This window comes from Pongo abelii, chromosome 1 (assembly GCF_028885655.2).
Source record: "Pongo abelii isolate AG06213 chromosome 1, NHGRI_mPonAbe1-v2.0_pri, whole genome shotgun sequence".
Classification (NCBI taxonomy): domain Eukaryota; kingdom Metazoa; phylum Chordata; class Mammalia; order Primates; family Hominidae; genus Pongo; species Pongo abelii.
This window is the reverse complement of record NC_071985.2, coordinates 40105246-40123446: the sequence shown is the minus strand read 5'-3', so window position 1 is coordinate 40123446 and position 18201 is coordinate 40105246.

Sequence of the window (18201 nt, the reverse complement as noted above, 5' to 3'; positions counted from 1 at the left end):
TGGCTTTGCATCACTGAAAATTAATCTCAGAGTTCTCTGTACCCCATAACCCAAGAATGCTACCTCTCTGGGGAACCCTGCAGAAACCCAGAAAGAGCACGATCATTTGGTTATAAATTCCACCTCCCTAGTGGGCAGCCTCATCTCTGCCCTTGACATGGGTGAGGTTGGAGGCAAAGGTTTCTGGTTGATTTTGGTATGCTATGGAATGCCAGGCCTGGAGCCACAGGACATGACTTGTTTCTCTATTAGACATGCTAAATAATCTCCTGAAACAAAGAAATCAAGCAAAGATTAGATGGGAGGATTTTCTTGTCAAGAATTATGAATGCAAAAATAACCCTGAAAATATAGCTATATTTGAATAGGGGCTGGGCAAGATAATGGACAGAAAGATTTGTTAGACATGAAGTCCCACCTAAATCAAAATGATCCACCAAAGCTCAGCTCCCAATGAGGTCTCTATGTGCAGATTCAAGGGTAGAAATATTGTAGGGATGTTTTTAGTATCAATTCTGCATTAGACAATGTGAAAGGCATCAAGCCTACAAATACCAATAAGATATAGTCCTTTAACTGTCTTCTTTTAGTTAAAAAAAAAGTAATTGTCAATACTCATTAAAAATATAATTGAATAAATAGTATTTTAAACTTTGTGACAATGGGCAGAACAGCAACAAGGAAAGCAGGCCAAGACACTGGGTTTGGAGTCAAAGAGATGGGTTTTATCCTGGTTCTATGTTGAATTTACTTCCCACCTTGGGCAAATCACTTCCCTATCTAATCAGTTTCCTGACCTGCAAAATGACAAAAGTCACTTCCACTTCCTAGTTTTATGATTCCAGGTCCAATACAAGAAGGAATTTCTTTTAAGGGTCCCCTTAATCTGGTCACAGTTATCCTTCCCAGCAGGGCAGAAACTTCACCTGTTTGCATTAGGCTTGGGTTGTGGGATAAGCTATCTCCTGACAGACCCCAAGAGTCTCCATCTTCCAGTCTTCTCCAAGTGACCCCATGAGAAGACTTATTAAAGGAAGGAATTCAAAACAGCACAGCCCATGTAAAGAGTATCCTTTAGGAACAGGATCTGTTTACTTAGTGGCTGGAACCTTAAATGCATGCATTGTATGCTGCCTGACCCCCCACTCCCCACCCCCACTGCTATCATAGCCATTAAAAAAAGGAGCATAGCAGATCTCTGACACAGTTAGCCCTTACCCGTTTTCAGCTCTGGACTTTCACTGAGGTAATATCTTTACCTGTTGCCAACTAGACCTGTTGGTGTGTGTAACTGTTGCTTCATTCTGACTCATCACACCTTGCTTGTGGCAGCAAAGCCAGGCGCCATTGTTTCCTGGTGATCTCTGGCCTACTTTTTCCAAAACACTGTGAGGCAGCCATGGAGCCTTGTGAAAGAGATTGACTTTCTTCAGGTAGCCAAGGGCCTTTGGGACAGCTACCTCCTGATCCCTTTTAACCCCAGGGGGAACTCTGAAGGCTGAGCCCCTCCTAAGTTACAACATAGAAGTTAGTTCCAGTAAAACTTTCCAGGCTCTGCTAATTCCGTAAGGGACCTTTAAAGAATGAGCTATGGGAGCCCAAGGTCTGCATAAAATACTACATGTGCTAAGCCCTCCAAAATCAGTTTGTTGAGGAGAAGGAGCACAGTAGGAAGAGCTTTTGTATTTTCAATTCAGATAAACCCCAGTAAGACTAGCCACAGGGCAACATAGAACTGCTTATGGTTCCACATACCTTGCCATATTTTCATTCCATGCCTTACCATTTAAAATATTATTTAATTATCTTTTTAGTGTCAATTACCGTTTTCTTTGCTAAAAGAAGACAGTTAAAGGACTATATCTTCTTGGTATGTGTAGGCTTGGTGCCTATCACATTCCATTCCAAAAACATGTGCCTAATGTTTCTGGAATGTCCTCTCCCAGTCCACAGCCTCTCTACACTGAGCTAATTGCTACTTGTCCTTAACACTTAGCTCAAACATCACCTCCTCCAGGAAGTCTCCACTGACCTCCCCCTTTGCATTAGATGCCTGTCTTGATACTTCCCCGCAAGGCCTTCTGTATAGCTCTACCTGTGCACTTTACCATATTGTTATATATTTACCCATCTTTCTCACCTAGGCTGTATACTTTCTGTATAACTAACTCATGTTATTCATCTTTTTTCCTCTCCATAGCTTACTACATAGCCTTGTATGTTTATTGTATGAATAAACAGTCTGGTTCATCCACTTATTAGCTGTGTGTTCTGGGCAATTTAATTCACTTCTCTGAGCCTCAGTTTTCTCATCTATTAATTGGAAATAACAATCCATGTCTCTTAGAGATATTGCTCATATGAAGAGGTGACATATGTAAAGGCCTTCCACAATGCTGACACATAGGCACAGAGAGTCAATTCACCTAGGGCTGTGGATTTGCACAGGAAATGAAGAAATAAACACAAAAGCAGCAAGCTCAGAGCAATGAAGACTCTTGCTGTCAGTGTGCAGACCCTTTCCTCCATGGATGTATTGTCCCAACCAGCGCTCCCTTGCTGCAAGGGAGCCTGGAAGTCCTTTTTTTCCTTCCTTTCTTTTTTCCTTTCTTTTTCTCCTTTCTTCCTTCCTTCCTTTCTTTTTTTCTCTCTTTTCATAAATGATAAACACACGAGTGAATCATTTTTATAAGTTTTCCTGGGAATCCAGCATCTCTAGCCAGAATATTAATAACGTGGTTACTCTGATGATTTCTCCCATTAACCCTAAAAACCTAGACCTTCTCTTTTATAGGTAGATCTCTTCAAGTGAGGTCAGCTTATCCAGATAATTTCTGGTGATTTTTGCAGACACCTTGGGGAGGACAAAAGGAAGCAGCACTGATCTGAGCCTCCTGGAAACTCAACAAGTGGCCTGACCCTTGAAGGGATTCTTCACCGTGTCCGGTAAAGTTTCCAAATTCTGGAGATATGGAAGCAGAGGCACATTACCAGAAGGCCAGGTAATAAGCATGTTGGCAAGTACTACTGCTGGCCCTGACCCACCATATCACACCACAGGACCATCCACACCCATCCCCTATCCCAAAACCACACATCCACACTCCCCACCACCACCTTAACACACACACACTGCTCATTTCCCTCTGGAGATACACAGGGCTCTCCATGGTCAAATGACCCTAAATCCTCTGGTGAATCAGGTTGAATCAGAGCCCATGAGTCATCCAGAGCGCATCTAACCCTGGGTTAATTTATTCAGCAATCATTAGGAAAGCAAGTTCCTACTGCCAGATGCCGTCCTAGGCACGGCAGGCTGATGTTTCTAGAACATATTTGACAGTCTTTCTCCCCAAGTCACACCATGAAGGAGAAACCATTTCAGTTAAGTATGGTGAGTCAAAAGCTTGGCATGGAGGTATTACCAAGGAAGAGATCTGTGTTGAGCCTGTGTGCAGATCCTTAGCATTCAATTTACTCTGCAAGGAAACACAAGGTGGTAGGAAACCACTCCCAGGAACCCACCAAAGAGTCAAGCAAAGCAGAGCGTGGGTGCAATCACAAGTGGTAGTGTGGGGTGGAGAGGCAGGGATGGGGGAAGAGCAAAGAAAAGGAGGACTTCCCTCAGAAGACCCGCTACTTTTAAACTCAACCTTGGCCAAAGAACCGAGAAGCACTTTAGCAACTTCCCCATGCTCGTCTCCAAAGTTTCCTAGGATCTGAGAGGTGGAGGAGAGGGAGCTCCTTACAGGGAAATGAACAGAGAGTGATGGTGGGGCCTAGTTTGGGTTAGGCAATGTGGGCTACTGTGAGGGTTTTAAAATATAAATATGCAGAACTCAGAGGGCTTTTAGGGCAGTGAACTACTTTTATGATACTATAATGGTAGATACCTGTCATTATACTTTTGTCCAAACCCATAGACTGTACAATAGCAAGAATTAACCCCAGTGTAAACTCTCAACTTTGAGTGATAAGGATGTGTCAGTGTAGGTTTATCAGTTGTAACAAATGGGCCCCTCTGTGGGGGATGTTGATAATGGGAAGGCCATGCATGTGTGAAGGCAGGGAGTAGAGGGGAAATCTCTATACTTTCCATTCAATTTAGCTGTGAATCCACAACTTTCCTAAAAACTAAACTGTATTAAAATAAAAAATTTTAAATAAAAAAACCACATGTCTGCAAATTATTTGACAATCCTCTTAGAGAGAAGGAAGGCCAGCTGGGCGCGGTGGCTCATGCCTGTAATCCCAGCACTTTGGGAGGCTGAGGTGGGTGGATCATGAGGTCAGGGGTTCGAGACCAGCCTAGCTAATGTGGTGAAACCCCATCTCTATTAAAAATACAAAAAATTAGCCAAGCGTGGTGGTGCATGCCTGTAATCCCATCTACTCAGGACACCGAGGCAGAAGAATCACTTGAACCCAGGAGGTGGAGGTTGCAATGAGCTGAGATCACACCATTGCATTCCAGCCTGGGCAACAGAGTGAGACTTGGTTTCAAAAAAAAAAGAGAGAGAGAAAGAGACAGAGAGAGAGGGAAGGCCTATATCATTTCCCCTTGTATCTGAGCAAGCTTCTAACTCACTTGTAATCAAAAGAATGTGGCAGAAGTGATGTTCCATGACTTCCAAAGCCAAATGGTAAAAGACCTTGCAGCCTCCATCTTGTTCTCTGGAACATTTGCACTTGGAGCTCTGAACCCCAAGCCATGGTATAAGAAATTCAACTGCCCTGAAACCACAACTACAATGAAAGGAATCTCAGGTGTCTGGAGCAGCCACGTGTAAGAGTGCTGAAGGTCACAGCTGAGTCCCACCCCAGAGCCGGCATCACCTGACTGACTTGTGAATTAATCAACCTTTCATGATCCCACTCCTCCACAGCCTTGAATTCCCCACAGCCTTTGAGTCTTCCTAGTTGAGGCTCAGATGTTGTGGAGCAGAGGTAAGCAGCCCCTGCCATGCCCCGTTCAAATTCCTGGCCCACGAAATCTGTGAGCCAAAAAAAAAAGTTATTTTTATGTTTTATGCTCCTAAGTAGGTGCAAACTATAGTGACTTGCAGGGCTTCCTTGATCCAATGATGGGGATTGCGGGTGTTGGAGAGTGATCTGTGTCAGAAAAAGGAGACAGAGGAATGCACAGACCAGACCATGCCACTATGGAAGACAAACAATGATCTGAACAGTGCTATTTATACAGACGGTCCACAAGTTATAATGGTTTGACTTACAATTTTTTGACTTCATAATGACACGTAAGCAACATGTGTTCAGTAGAAACCATACTTCAAATATCCGCCTACCATTCTGTTTTTCACTTTCAGTTCAGTATTCAATAAATTACATGAGATATTCAACACTTCGTTATAAAATGGGCTTTGTGTTAGATGATTTTGCCCAGCTGCGGGCTATGTCCTTGTTTGTTGCATGAACATTGTTCAAGTATGTTTAAGATATGTTAGGCTAAGAGATGGTGTTCCACAGGTGAGGTGTATTAAATGCATTTTGAAACTATAATATTTTCAACGTACCCCGTCATAAGTTGAGGAGCATCTGTACTGTTTGCTTTTATGAGGTGAAAATGGAACCTCATGTAAACACATTTCACGAAGGATCTCTGGGCCTGGCCTCTGGCAGCACAGCCTTGCGGTGGTCACTGGGGACGCACACAGCCTCTCTTGACTGCTACCCTAATCAACAGCTGACAGGAGCCTCCTCCTCTTCAGAGGCCCTTCCCATGGTTGGAAGCCAAACAACTTCATAGTGGGACATCTGTCTATTTCACATAGGCTCCTTGGAGAAATGCTGGTGGACAGGATTTGAAGACTTGCAGTCAGGAATTCATTCCTTCCAACAGGGGAGGGGGGCTCAACTCCTAGTGACTCAGACCCTGGCAGGGGCTTCTGCCACTTCTTGCTTGTTCTCTCACTTACTGGAGAGGATGAAGGAATTCAGAGAACCTGCTTGAGATCAACCAACCACAAGACTTCTGCTGCCTGAGGTCCTGTTTGCCAAAACCCCCACTCTTTCTTCCTCTTCCACAGCCCAATCCCAGCCACCTAAACCCCTAGAATATTTTGGAGCTGAGCACAAACAAGCTGCTAAGGCAATGTTCTATTCTTTAGGCATTCTTGAAATTAAAATTTCTGCTTATTTTAGAAATTAAGACTTTCCCACCCACCTCTCTTTCTCCTCTTTTTATTCTCCTCCCAATCCTCGCTCTAAATTCATGTCTGCTTTTCTGTTTCCCTGGCTCATAAAACATTTCACGTGGCCAAGCTGCCATAAAGACTATTTCCTACAAATGCAAACACTGTACTTGGACATACCAATGGAACTTAATTTCTGTCAATGTGCTGTTTGGGGAGTTTTTCAATAAACCATATTCCTTGAACACATTTTGGAACAAACTGAAATACCAAGAAAAGAAGAACATGGTTATTTGCAGACAATGGAGGGACCACTTCAACATAAATATTGTAATAGATGGACAGATTGCCCTATATTATAGCTCTCTGTGTAAGTATCTATTTTTTTCCCACTGTAATTGACTCCTTAAGGGTTTGTATCATTTCTGTTTCAATTCCACATCCCTCACAACTCCAAAGTTCTTTTCATATATGAAGGCCTCTATACATGTTTATTAAATTGAATGTTTTTAAATGTAGTGAGGGCATACTATGCGATGTAGGCGGAATGTTAGATGTTTTCATGGCTTTAAAAAAAGTTGATCCCTATGGCCATCCTCTATCAGTTATTGATTGCCTCAATAATGACATTTTATAAACCACCCAAAAGCTTAGTAGATTAAAACAATAACCTTCTATTTTTTCTTGTGGGTCTACATGTTGGCTGGCCAATTCTGCTGATCTGCATTGGGCTCAGCCAATCTTCATGAGGGGTGTTCATGCATCTGTGGTCAGCCGGAGGGCAGGTGGGGGAAGTTGATCTAAGATGGCCTAACATAGAGCAGCTGGAATGATTGGGGCCTCTCCTCACATGATTTTTTTTTAATTTTCCAGCAGGCTATACTTACACTCATGGTGAAGAGAGCAGGGTTTCAAAGAGCAAATGGAAACATGCAAGACCTTTTAATGCAAGGCTTAGAACTGGCACACCGTCACTTGGACCACACTTTTTTGGCTAAAGCAAGTCACAAGGCCAGTCCCAGATTCAAGGGCTGGGGAAATCAATTCCACCTCTCAATGGAAGGAGCAACCAACTCATGCCACAATAGGTTGAAGAATTACGGCCATTTTTGCAATCAATTCAGTATGTAAGTTTAATTTTAAGATGAAGAAAAAAATAGGTCAAAAGTTTTATGAAAAATGTCATAACACTGGATTATGGTGATAGTTGCACAACTATAAATTTACTAAAAATCATAGTAAAACCCTTACAATGACGAATTTTTTGATATGTAAATTATCCCTCAGTAAACCTATTGAACAAAATCTGAAACTATTTGTAAAACTTTACTGAAGATCATTTAAGTCATAATTGCACAAATCTGCATTTAAATTCAGGAATTCTAGCATGAAACTCGGTAATCCTTCCATTGCAATGTATTTATCATACCTAAAGCATTAGATTCTCAGAATCAGAGAATCTAGGAACTAGAAAGAACTTCTGCAGGTTACTTAGTCCGTCCCTCTTTCAAGCAGTTGAATATGTAAAGCATCTAGTGCAGGTGCATAAGACCTCTCTTCGGGTTGAAAAATAGGAACGGCTCTACAGGAAACCTGAGCCAGGTGAAAAATATGTCTCATCTTCTCATGTGGGATCCAGTATAGTTAATACTGGAAGAAAAACTTGAACCACTGTTCTTTCCAGAAACAGAAAATACAGACAATTCTTTTGATTTTACTTCTTTCATTTTATGATGAACTCATACTGAGTAGCCAAGATACCACAGGTACTCAGATTCTAGTATTAATAGCATTAGCATTTTTCTTCCATTTTAGTACCCAGAGTCCAAATCTAAATGTCTTCTTTAGGGCTGAAAGTGGTCATATTCAAATTAAAGTTCACCCAAATAACTTCTTTTGTGGGTTAAAATCTCTGACTTGAGGACTCTAGGAAAAAGAACAGTTTTTTAAAAGGTGGACATGTACAATCTGGTCCTTCTATTGCAAGCCTTAAGGGGTCTGTGAAGATGATGAACAAATGGGAAGTGTTCCAGCTTTATCCTATAATTTGGACTTGTTTCTGGAGGGAAGAAAAAAAAAAGTAAAATCCCGAGGAGATGCATCCAAGCTCTCCGTAAACAGAGCTTTGAAGAGCAAATTGACCAGCTTTCATCAATCACACACAGACCACAGCAAACGCGGCCCGAGGAGAATCACTCACCCAGTGTCAGGTAGGGTCAGGCAAACGTTATCAAACACTCTTTCAAGATATTATGAACCAGAATCAGAGGGAGAGAAGGAAGTAGAGGAGTGCCAAAAATAAGATCCCGAGGGGAAGGGAGGCAAATAAGGCAGAGAAAGAGATGCAGTGGCAAAGAGGATGTGGAGGGAAGAGAAAGAGAGGAAGACAGAATGAGGAAAAGACACAGGAAAATATATAAATAGGTAGCAAAAGACAGAGAGCAGAAGCGAAGCAGAGAGAATGGTGCAGCAAAACAGAACAAAAGTAAATCAACAGCAGCAAAAGGAAAGCTGGAAAACAAAGTGGAGAGAAATAGTCTTTCCCCATGGGTGGGGTGGAGGCCACATTAGCAGCCATCTGTCCTGAGGATATGTCATCTATGTGACCTTTCACCGAAAATTGGCCAAAATAGTTCAAGTTTCTGTGTATAGAGGAATATCATCATGTCTCAGTGAAAGGAAAGAGAAAGCAAACACTTCAATTGTCTTCCTCTCCAGCTCCCCAAACTTATTCACTAGGAGGGACTATTTGATCATTCTGGATGGTTTCACTCAGGACCTGAAAATTAGAGGGAACACAGCCATTAGAAGCCAGCTCGATGCCCACCCAATCCCCCACAGGAGTGATTTTACCTTTTATTACAACAAAGCTCAGGCAGTCATGTACCCACTCAAGCTGTAAATCTGCCTTCTTCATAGATCAAGTTCGATTTTCCAACTAATTAGAGAAAAACAAACCCACTCCTGGGTCAAAACCAAGCAAACATCCCCATCTCTGTATAGGACCTGGCTCTGTCTTAATTAAGAGGTAAGTGCCTGGGTGTTCCTTGGGGAACTTTGAGGGGCCAGGGGTCAGCAGGAGGGCAACCAGTGCAAGAAGAGAGTCAGTGCACCAAGGAAAATAAACGAGGAATGGGAGATAGAGGAGCCTTCTCCAAAACAAACTTTGCTAATTTACACGCTTACTCCATAAGAAGATATTGCAAATGACAATGCATGAAGAGACAGAGTCCTCAAGACAGCCTAACTATTGGTACACCCTGAACATCAGTTACAATTAGGTGAGGTACTAGGAGCCAATTGATAGTGGCTCCCAATTCTTAACTGAAGAGTTCAGATAGCAGCTGAGAGAATAACAAGAGCTAGAATTTATTGAGCCAATCATTTTTACATGCACCATTTTATTTAACCCTCACAATAACACTATCTAATAGACATTCTTCTAATTATTATTTCCATTTTACTGATGAAGAAACTGAGGCTCAAAGAGGTTACATAACTGGCCCATAGTCATACAGTGAGCAAGTACAGAAGTGGAAATCTGAGCTTGCAACGGACTCCAGAGCTGGTCTCAGCCACTCTGTGGCCTGCATTGCTCCAGTAGCAGATGGGTCTTATAGAAGAGCATGTTGGCCCTGTGTACTTGTGAACAGCATGCAGGATGGAGAGAAAGTGGACAGTTCTGGAAGCAGGGACTCATAAGCAGCCTCAATCCAGTTGGGAAGGAATCAGGGTTTTGAATAGGATGGTAACAGTCCATGTCACAAAGATGAGGCCAATTTACCATATGAAAAAATTTTGAGCTTTGGGATAAATGGCACAGTCACTGGCTGAGACAGGAGGTAGCATTACTGTGGGCAGCAACAAGTTTAGGGAGCTCTCTAAACTTTTCTATTTCTCTTTATGAAAGCAAAAGACCAGAAAATTATCTATAATTACTGAGCCATCAGGACTTAATTACAGCATCTCTTGCATGGGCCAACATGGCAAATGACTCCACACCACTAATGAGTGTACTGAGCTCCTCTTCCCACTCCCAGTTTGACCTGGAATACACTGGCACGAACAGCCCTTCCAGTCCACTCTATACAGCAGAGGGATCAGAGTACAGGCTGTGTGGCCAGACAGACCTGTGTTCGGATCCTGTCCCCAGTGCTCACTAACTGAGGAACTTTAGACACTATTCAACTTCTCTGAGCCACAGTTGCCTCATCTGTAAAATGGGAGCTGTAAAATATATCAGTCCTGGGGAATGTCAGGATAAAATAAAAAGATAAATGCATAACATCTAGGACAATGCCTAACATATAATAAGCACTCTTTTAAAAAGCTATTATTATTGTATATTTCCACCCCTTCATCTGACTCATTTGAAGCTGAAAGAGGAAGAGGCAAACCGAGTGAAATTGCTTACATAAAAGCCAGATAGAGCCTGGCTATTCCACCGAAGGCAATAATTATAAAGCTGCTTCAGAGCACAGAGAGTTCCAAGAATGGAATACACATTTGGAACAAGTTCATTAAAAAATTGCTTACTCATAAAAGCTACTACCGTTATAGCCTGACAAATGGAAGACACAACACCAATAAATAAGGAGCCAGCAGTAAACAAGCTGACTACACCAAGAGTCCCTTGATTTCTCTCTTCCCCAACCTTCAACTGTTTCTTAACCTTTTATGGGCTTATAATGACAAGTTCAGGTAGGTTTTATGTGCCTGTTTACTCTGAGTTTTCTCCAAACTCCAAATGGAGGGAAGAAGCCTCCAGGCTTCTCTACTTAGTCTCCCAGAATGGAACGAGGCAGTCTCGGCACCCAGCAGGCCTGGCTGCCACCTCTTTGCACCACAGAGTCAGCTCAGGCCTTTCCTCACCTCCAGAGCCTATCTAGAGACCTCTAAATCCTCACACCTTTGCACCAATGCATCCCCTCATGCCTCATGGGTCCATTCCAAGGACAGTGTCCTGCTGTTTTGCGGGACACTCTCGCAGTCAGTGTCCCGCTGTTTTTCCCTTCCAATCAGTGTCCTGTTTTGCCCCAGCCAAATAGGTCACATTCTCGGTTGTGGAATGAGTCCCTAACAGAAAGTCAGGAGACTGGGATGATTATGCAGTCCAGATGCTTACTAGCTGGACATTGCCACTCAACTTCCCGGAGTCTCAGTTTTGCTGTCTATAACATGGAGATAACAATACCTCCCTCACAGTGTTCCAGCAGAGGTTAAATAAGTTTATAGTGACAACCTTGCCCTATGGAGTGTTTGGCACATGTGGCAGATGTTGCAGTTATTCAGTGGCAATAATTCAGTGCCTTGTATCTGAGCTCCATCCTGTGATCTTGGGTGTGGGGGTGGCAATGAAAAGAGAAGAGAATGCCCACAACGGTCTACCCTCAGAGTTTTGACTCACCATGCAATCAAGAGACTTCAATTTGCTTTCAAAGAGTTTCTAAGTGCAGATATGACCTAAGGAAATGGGGTGAAAAGAGTGGGGTGCTGGTACCCTCCCCTGCACTCACCTGCCTCCACCCTGCCCCAGCCCTGCAGGACTTGACTATGTCTTGCTCCCTTGCCAAAAAAAGGACAGCAACATCAGACAGGAAGCAGCTTAGTGCTTTTACAGAGCCTGGGGCCAAACAAACATGTGCCAGCATTTACCAGAAACCATGGCAAATCTTACAAATTCTTACATAACAAAAGCATGTAATCTCTGAGTCCACATATTCCTTTTTCAAGCAAGCCCCACCTACTTGACTACTGTTTTTCAGGAGGTTAAAACAAAAAATGATGTGTCACTTAGTTACACAAATGAACAGCCGATTTGGACTTTGAAAAACTCTAAGTATTTTGTAAAAAAGGAGCTAAACACTAAGTAATAAATTTTGGGAGCCAAATCCTTCCAAAACAAAATTTCCTTGAGAATTGCCTTTCTGCGCATGGGTACCTATTGCTCTCAGAGACAAGAAGTGGCTTGCTTGGATTCAAATATGCAAAAGCTAGGCTTTTAGGCATCCGCTCTCTTATTCTAGAAAGATTTATTGAATACACACTATGTGGAAAGCATCATGCTAGGTGCTGCAATACAAAGATCAAAAGGTTCAAGAGATAGAGGCAAGTTGTCTCTAAACTAAGATGCTGCTGGGGACCGTCTCTGGTGATCTTTTTAGCCTGACTTAGCAACAGGCCATGTATTTAATTAGAGTCTTCATTCTACTGACGCTTCCTCCAAACGTGCACCTTGATCAGAAGATAAAGGTCAGTTCCTCTGACTTCACTATAAGCTTTTTGAAGGGATAAGAACAGGGTCTTTGTCATTATTTTTCTCCAGCACCAGATGTAACGCTTACCCCATCCCTAAGAGGCACTCTGTCGGGAGTTGAGCAGGTCTCGGCTCCGATCACTGTGGCATTCTAAGCAGGTGCCACTGACAATGTGACTCAGTTTGTCTAAGCTGCAGTTTCTTCATCTGTGAAACAGAGATACTTTTGATCTGAGAAGGTTGGAAGGAAGAACAAAGCAAGGGTCTGGAAGGGGTGGCTAGGAAATCTGTCACGTAGTCGGAGGTCAGCACTTCACGGGAGCTCCTAGTGTTAAACGTAGAACCACCCAATGTCCCCTGTGAGGGAGCTCAGTGACATTAGGGGCACACAAGGATACTAGAACGGGAACAATCAGATTCTACAGCTAAAAAAATAAAAAAGAAGAAAAAAAAGCAAAGGTGAATTTTCTCCCCATTTCACTAAAACAATATGCTCTAAGCCTGAGACCTTTTCCCTCCTGTCTGCTGCCTGAAACTCATTTCTCCAACAGAGATCTAAGCCACCATAAATCTCATCAGGGGTCAAAATGGCTGACACAATTTTAACTACAAGCAACCACAGCAGAAATGGCGTCATTATTATCCCCAAGGGCTGCTCTCTGCCTTTCTAAGGGACAAAAGAAAAAGTCATATTTTTTAGCCTGGAAATATAGGGATTTCCTGCATTTATTTATATATATATATGTAGTATTATATATGTAGTATTATATACATAGTATATATATGTAGTATTATATATGTAGTATTATATATATGTAGTGTGTATATATATATATATATATGTAGTATTCTAGAATTTTCAAGGGACAAACTCAAGAACCCAGAAGCACAAAAACTGTGAAAGGAAAGTATGACCAGACATAAAGTGAGCACTACTTCTGCCTTAAACAAACAAACAAACAAAAACTCCTTGCTGCCATGCTACCCAAAAACCTAGAAAAACTATTTCTAAGTAATACAATCAGCTATGTCTCCAATCTCCTGTGACTCTCGGTTTTCTACATTCTATAACCAGGTCTCGTCTACGGCACTTGCTCCCTGACTGAGTCCACATGCTTTCCCCTGGGGAGGCACAGTACTGCAATGTGATTCTGACACTAATCACCCAGAGTCAGTGCAGACTAAGGCACAGCCTCCAAAAGACTGCCTCATTTCAGTCACCAGCCAAAAGTTCAGGGGTCTTCAGACCACCTACACTTCTGGCTGCAAATTTGGGGGTTTCCACAGCCCCCTCAAATTCAATAATTCACTAGAATGACTCACAGAACTCGGTAAAGTGCTATGCTTAGGATAAAAGTTTTACCATAAAAGGTACAAATCAGAGCCAGTCAAGTGAAAACAATACCCAGGGCAAGGTCTGGGAGGGTCCAGAATGTGGAGTTTCCATGCCTTCCCCCCATGGACTCAGGTTGGTTCACCCTCCCATCACATTGATATGTTCACCAATCAAAAAGATCATTTGCACTTTGGCATCCAGCATTTTCACTGGGGTTTCATGATGTAGGTATCACTGATTGAATCATTGGCCAAGTGGTTAATCTCCATCTTCCAATCCCTCCCGGAGGTTGGACAAATATCACGTGGCTCAAAGCACCAACTCTCTAATCACACAGTTGGCCTTTCCAGCATGACCAGCCCCCATCCTGAAATTATGTAGCGACTCACTGTGAGTCACCTCACTAACATAAACTCAGGCATGGTCCCAAGGGCTCACTATGAATAACAGAAAGTCTTATCACCTGGGAAAGTTAGAGGGGTTGTTTAGAAGTTCCATCCCAGGAATACAGGACAAAGGCCAGACAAATGCTTCATTATACAAAAGGAGGGAAGGCTTCAGCATCTTAGATACTAACAACCTAGACCCAAGGCTTGTCCCCCTGTTGTCAGCTTCAGCAGATTAAACTCTCCCTTGCTGACTCTTCAGTCTCTTCATCATCTGGTACCATTATGCCTGGCCAATCTCATTTCCACTGTTCCCCATCATAAAATCTGCATCCTACCCCTCCTGGTCTATCTCAATCTCCCCACACAAGTTACAAAATACTGAGATAACCTCAGGGGTGCACATGAATAAGGCCTGAGCATGGACAAATAAGACCAGTAGGACGGAACCAACACTAGTATTTAAAAGTGAGCAAAGAAAGAGAAGCCCATGAAGGAGTCTGAAGAGGTGGGGAAATCCAGCTGCTGCACGTGGTGATGGAAGCCCAGGAAAAGAGTTTTTCAGTATGCAGGAAAGGACCAACAGTGTCAGCCGCTGCAGAGAGGTCGAGGAAGATAATGACTTAAAAGTTGCCATTGGATTCAGCAATAAAGTAGTCATCTACAACCTTGCTGAGAGCAGTTTCAGCAGAACAATAAGGGCAGAAGCCAGCTTGCAGTGGGTAGAATACAGAATGGGAAGTAAAGAAGCTGAGCGACAGATACAGATGCCTTTTTAAAGAGAAAGCGGTGGCTGAAAAGTGCCATGGGGCCAGCAAGGAATTGAATATACAAGATGGAAGGCTTAAATATGTTTAGGTCCTGATAGAGAGAGGGGAAAAGAAAGAGGGACAGAGTGAAGGGACAGGAAAGAGAAGGGGAAAAGTGATCAAGCCAAGCTGCTAAGGAGGCAGGAGAGAAAAACTCCAGAGGACAAGAAAGGGGATAAGCTCAGACAGAGAGAGGCTCCTCTTCCATAAAATCAGAAGTGAAGAAAAGAGGCATGGTGGCAGATGTAGGTAAGGTGTAGGTTTGATGGCACTGAGTTAAGGGGTGGGATGTTTCCATCTCTGGGTTCTACGCTTTCTGTGAAGTAGGAAGCAATGTCAAATGCTTAACTTGTGAAGGCCAAATATTTGAGGAGGGGAGGAGAGTGAAGAAGGCATTGAAAATCTAGTCTAGAGAACTAGAGAGGTGACTAAGGAAGCCTAGAATGATTACAGGAGAGTGGCAGGGAGCAGTGGGGTCTGGGAAATGGGAGATGGTAGTACAATGAGTCTACAGATCGTGTAGTTTTCTTTACGACATGCAGCAGCACTGGCAGAGAAGGCTAATAGTTTGTTAGATCCAAGGTTGAGGTTTTGCCATCCAAGTATGAAAGAAAGCCAATAGGGCAACAATATTAGCAAGACAGAGGTTGAAGTAAAGTGAAGCTGAGAGGGTATGATGTGAGAGGGTATGACTGAAAAGAGAGAGAGAGAGAGAGATCAGTGGTCTGGGAGTCCCTAGTTTTAAAATAGAAATAATGTCAATGATTGAGTACAAGAAGTAGAAAGATAGAAGGTTGTGGGAGGTGACCTAGGGGATGACGAGCTCCAGGTGAGGTGGACATGTTGAGAAGGGAAGATGCAGGAATGGGGGGGTCGAGTGCTGCTGGGCATCCTCATGAGCCCAGAGGAACCCCAGGATGAAAGCAGGGTTCAGATGGAAGAAAAGACTGTGTAACACATGCTGGTGTCATTAGTGAATGGGAAGAATGACTAAGAGAGTGGTAGATGAAGAAGAGGAAATGCAGAGTAGAAATCACTAATCAGAGGCCTGTGGGCCAACTCAGACCCAATAGCCAGGTTTCATTTGGCTGTCATGGTGCTTTTTGCTTATTTTATTTTTTGTGTGTGTGTGATGGTTTACTATCTACCATTTAAAAAAAATCGGGAAAGTTCATATAAAAATCTAGATTCCTTGAAAGCCTTCTCTTAGAAACTATAAAGATCTGGGAAAAGGCCAGGCACAGTGGCTCATGCCTGTAATCCCAGCACTTTGGGAGGCCAAGGCAGGAGGATCACCTAAGGTTGGGAGTTCAAGACCAGCCTGACCAACATGGAGAAACTCTGTCTCTACTAAAAATGCAAAAAATTAGCCAGGCATGGTGGCACGTGCCTGTAATCCCAGCTACTCAGGAGGCTGAGGCAGGAGAATCTCTTGAACCTGGGAGGCAGAGGTTGCAGTGAGCCGAGATCACGCCATTGCATTCCAGCCTGGGCGACAGAGTGAGAATCCGTCTCAAAAAAAAAAAAAAAAAGATCTGGGAACACAGGGCTTATCTCCTTCTATTGTGAACTGTGGAGCAACTGTGCCCTTTTTGAGCATCATGGTGTCTCCAGCTCACCACTGACCCCCTAGGGCTTGTGTCACTCATTTAAGAGGCAGACCTGCCCTTGTCACAGTTCACTGGAGACACTTTGGAGATCACTGGCAATGCCAGCGAGCTTGAGCCTAAAAGGGGCCAAGACTTTCACATGAATCATTTGGGGAGTGAAGATGGGGAGCAGGGACGGTGCCAACACCAGCGGCTGATGCTGAGATGTGGCGGAATTAGCAGTCTCCCCTTGAGAAGGCTACAGAGAACACAGAACACTCGAGGGAGAGGCAGGTTCAGATGAAAAGGCACAGGGAGTGAAGTGGTCAAGGAAGAGTCTGAGGCTATGAATGAGTTTATTCACCATGGACATTCCAGAGGACAGACATAAAAGTGTTTGTAGTAGCTGGGCCAGGCAAGGGGAAGCACAGGCTGATGGCACAGGATCAGAAATCACCTGGGAAAACATATTTCAGATGTAAGCATCTAATGAGAAGTCTCAAAAATGTCAAGCTAATTACTCTTGGGAGCAACCTGGTGGTTGGGTTGGAGTCACTGACCTGGACCCTGGGCACCCAAATTGCCTTGGCACAGAGGCTTTTCCAGGACAGCTCAGGCATACCTAAGAATCACCCTAATACCAGGGCACTGGGAAGTGAGTCAGGCTAAATTTCGAATCCTCTTCCTCTGCTCTGTCCGTGAGTCACAGAAGATCAATAGGAGGAATCTCATTCAGATTTGACACTGGTTATCCCGAGCAAGAGCCCTTTTTATAGCATTCTTACAACAATGAATTTAGTCACCTTGGGGGCTACACAATTCCCTGACAACCGAGAGAGAGGAGCAGAAAGGGAAGATGCCAAAAACATGCTATGCCTATTTCAAAATTTCCCCCTAATTTGGCTCAAGATACAGGAGAAAGGAGTAGAAACTCTCTACCTTCTCCTCCCTCACCACATAGATTCCATCTCCATCACTCTAAAACTCTTAGCAATACATTTCCAACAAACTAGTAAGTATTAAATGGACTGTTGTGTGTAGGCTGAGAAAGCAGATCACCATACTAAAGGGCTATTTTGAAGTAAATTGTGTTCCAGATTCTAAAAACCCAACTTGTAAACTCCAGCACACAGCTCATCAGTAGGGTGAAGGCTGCCTATATACTAAAACCAAATTTCTGAAAGCATATAAAAGTTTCAGCTTGTTTTGTTTAGGAACACTATCAGTCAAGGCACCCTGACCTCCACCTTCTGACAGTAATGACCCATCCATCAAAGACTCTCTTTGTTCATCTTACAAACAGCTTCCTGCTCACCCCTCCGTGGAATCAGCCCAGGCTCCTCCTGCAGTCCTTTGGGAGATGTCAAGACCCTGTGGACATGGTGCACCTGTGGTTTTCACTGCAGACCTAAGCCCCTAAGTAGGGGATTATTGGGGTAAAGGGTGTGAACTCAAGAATCAACAGGGCGATAATGCTGATCAGTGGGTCCCCTCATTCTACAACATAGTGAAACATCCCATAGGCTCTCTATACCCTTCCCCTCTCAATAGCTTGCTATACAATCTTAAACAAACTCAAAGAGGTCTGTGATCTGGATACAACTTCCCTTTCAGATTTCCAATTGTAGATTTTCTTTCTCTTTTGCCTTTTTGCTGTTCTCTTGTCAAAAAGG